This window comes from Lepisma saccharinum, unplaced genomic scaffold (genome assembly GCF_977018435.1).
Source record: "Lepisma saccharinum unplaced genomic scaffold, izLepSacc3.1 HAP1_SCAFFOLD_753, whole genome shotgun sequence".
Classification (NCBI taxonomy): Eukaryota; Metazoa; Arthropoda; class Insecta; order Zygentoma; family Lepismatidae; genus Lepisma; species Lepisma saccharinum.
In genome coordinates this window covers 58,864-62,420 of record NW_028143417.1, presented here as the reverse complement: position 1 = coordinate 62,420, position 3,557 = coordinate 58,864, and positions in this window count along the sequence as shown.

The window sequence follows — 3,557 nt, the reverse complement described above, 5'->3', positions numbered from 1 at the left end:
ATCCTTAGCTCACCAAACCGAGCGATCCCTTGCGACTTGTAGCATGCTAGGCAGCGGTAACTCCGTGTTCCATCGTCGTAGTTCAGCAGTGTAATGTGTTGTAGAGTATTCAGAGACTACTCGTCCATGTGAGCGTCGATGATAGGTGTAGTTCAAATGTGCGTCAAATTCTAATAGAGAGCGAGCTCCGGGAAAGAGCTTGCTTTTATAATCTTAGGCTTCGAAAGGTTGTTAAACCTTTCGAACGCGGTAGATCTTGTTTTGATCCACGCGTTTGCCTTTCAGTTCCTTGTTTAACGGAAGTTACAAGTTAGCGCATTCTTGGGATCACCCGCTGGTCGGACAATTCCAGGAAATAAACAAGTGTGAATATTAACATGACGAGGTTTTTCTCGGTTTAATAATCTCCATATCTCTACAATATATATATATATATAAACTATAAAATAGTAATTGGTCTTCCCTTCTCTACACATTCAGAATCTTAGCTATTGTAGATGTAGTGTGATCAACACCACACTCCGACCGCCTTTAGAGTCTACTTCCTATTAGGGTTGCCTCCAAGTACCCCAGAGCTACTCCATTCAATAACGTTTTTGGAAAATTGGAATCTACCCAAGGAATTAAACCTACTACATGCAACTACAAATGCCTATTTCACTCTTCTTTTGGTATATTTTGACCACGCAGTGATAAAGTGAAAATTTAGTTTGTATGAAGTAAAAAAAAAAAAACTGATGTACAAATTCCAACAATTCAATGACACCTTTTATTCAACAATTTAAATGTTCACAACAAGGAGTATACTTTTTTTTACATTTAGCACAACAAGATTTCGTTAATTAAATCATTATTAAAGTTCCCCGTAACGTTAAGATAATATGGGTTAACTCCAATCACGTAACAAATTACGCCCCTTTCGACGTTGACTAGAAACAATTTGTTTGAACCATTTTTTTTGTACCACATTTATCACTATAATTGTATTTGTTCTTCAAAGATGTAAAGCAACCATTCAACAAAAAGGAAATGTTCAAAATTCGCAAAATAAGCAAAATTTGCGAAATCTACAATTTTGTTATCTTACTTTAGTATTTATGCTTCAACCATTTTCTGAGACAAAGATTAAATCCAATGATTTCAATATTTTAAAACACAGTCATCATTATCATAGGCGCGTAAACTGCAAAAAACTATACCCGGAAATTGCGACAATTTCACAACAATTTTGTACAAGGTACCTTCCTAGATGCTCATTCAAAAACCAAATAATTTAACTACCTTGCCGTATTCGCCAGTATTTGACGGAATCTCAAAAAGGGGGGGGGGGAGAACTGCGTCGTTTAATGATGTCGTCGCGATTTGCCAATGTAACTATTTGCGACGTGTTCAAAAAAATACTACAAGTCTTTCTGCAATATAACACACGAGACAAGAACGGCAATCATCAAACAGTTTTAGTATGCGCATATTAAGATCACCATTTTACTTTTATCCATGTGTTCAAACTGTACTAGGTTCATAACAAAATACGTGACGCCCCATTAATTTTCCCACGTGTTGCACTAAAGTTACGTCTTTGGAGTCAATTACAGGATTCAATCCAGTCGTTTCTCTAGCAATCACCTTACGCATATATGTACTACGTAAAACTGAACTTGTCCGGTAACAAAATAGTTATTTTTAGCACTTTGAAGCAAACGTTACGAAAAATCTAGTAGTTTTTTGTCGAGCAAAAAATCGGCATTTTTGACACTCACTATAATCCACCAAAAAATACAATTTCACTTCCTACCTTCGTTTTATGCGCCGCAACTTATAGGTTCTGACAGTGGACTACTTCCTTCACTCTTTGATGAACGTGCCTCGTGGTAAGAAATCGAAGTACCTCACTCTCCCATTTTCCATATCACTGGCTGGATACAAATTGTCGAATGCCGTGTTCCTTCCTATGCTTCAATTCTGCAACAGTCACCACTTTTGAAAACGTAGCTACGTCTTGATTAATGTTCAACAAATCTCGGCAATTCATCGCGAGTTTATGAAAACGACAAAGTCCAAACTACGTATCACGAGAGACATTTATGCGGCGGAGTGAGTGAATTACGTGTATTGCCGATACCAGGCACAAGACACAAACTGTTCTGTGGTCATGCACATACCTACACAACTGCCGTCACTTCCGAGCCGCCGATTGCGTGATTACAGCATATTACAGCGAAATATTTCGCAATAGTCGGTGGTGCCACCTGGCGGAAGATCAGGGAATTAAATAATAAGTCGTTTTTTATCTCTATTCTGAGCGGAGCAATTTCCAACACAACTAGTTGGACGTTGTAAGATTTAGCAATGTGAATTGCAGAAAATCGTTACAAATTATAACACTTTTCACCGATGACCATCTTAAGTCTCATAAAATTATAATTTAGTTAATATATGTTTGTACATAAAAATAAAAATATATGGGAAATAAAGTTTAAACTAATTCTCTGTTACTTAAAAATGAAGATCAGGCTTTTATTTTTGTTTGGAAATATATCTCGTATTTTTGTAGGAATGCTGATCAACCAAGAAGTTGTGTATTCCCAAGATAATTGTTGGAGATTGCATGTGTATGTACTCATGTCGTAGGTATACTAACATAAATAAGGTAGGGACACGTGCAGTTGTTGGTTTTTGGTGATGGAAATAGAACAACATTAAATTGTAGATATACGAGGGGGTATCCAAAAGTTTTAATTATCACCATGAAATAAAAAACATACACTAGTCACTTGCAGTGGTCAAAGTTAGTTCTTCTCCACGTAGTCTCCCTGCAGAATCACACATTTTTGCCAGCGTTTCTTCACCTGTTTCAAGCCCTCTTTGTACAAGTCCTCCGCTTTGCTCGAAAACCACTGTTCCACTTCGAAAATGACATCCTCTCTGTCGTCAAATCGCCGACCACGAAGTGGTTTCTTCATCTCGGGAAAGAGGAAGAAGTCGCTTGGTGCAAGATCAGGTGAATAAAGTGGATGCTGCAAAAGTTCATAGCCTAACCGGTGGGCGGCGACAACGGATGCTTGGGCCGTATGGATGCGTGCATTGTCGGCCAGGATACGGACGCCTTTGCTGATCATGCCACGACGTTTTTGTTTCAATGCATTATGCAGTTTCTCCAGAAGGTTGCAGTAGTAATCGCTGTTGACGGTGTCGCCCTTCAGAAGGTAATCGGTTAAGATTACCCCGCGGCTATCCCAAAAAACGGACAGCTTCACCTTCCCGGCAGATTTCTGGACCTTCGCCTTGTTGGGAAGGGGGAGGATGGATGTGTCCACTCCTTGCTCATTTCTTTTGTCTCCGGATCGTAGAGGTATACCCAGCACTCGTCCATAGTGACGAGACAAGCAAAAAAATCATCTTCATTCCGCTCCAACAGAGTCAAATTCTGCTGGGAAAAGTCGTGGCGAGTTTGTTTTGAAGAGGTGTCAACAAGCGAGGTACCCAGCGTGCAGACACCTTATTCATGTGCAGCCTCATGAATAATCCTCCACGCACTTCCGTAACTTAGTCCTGTC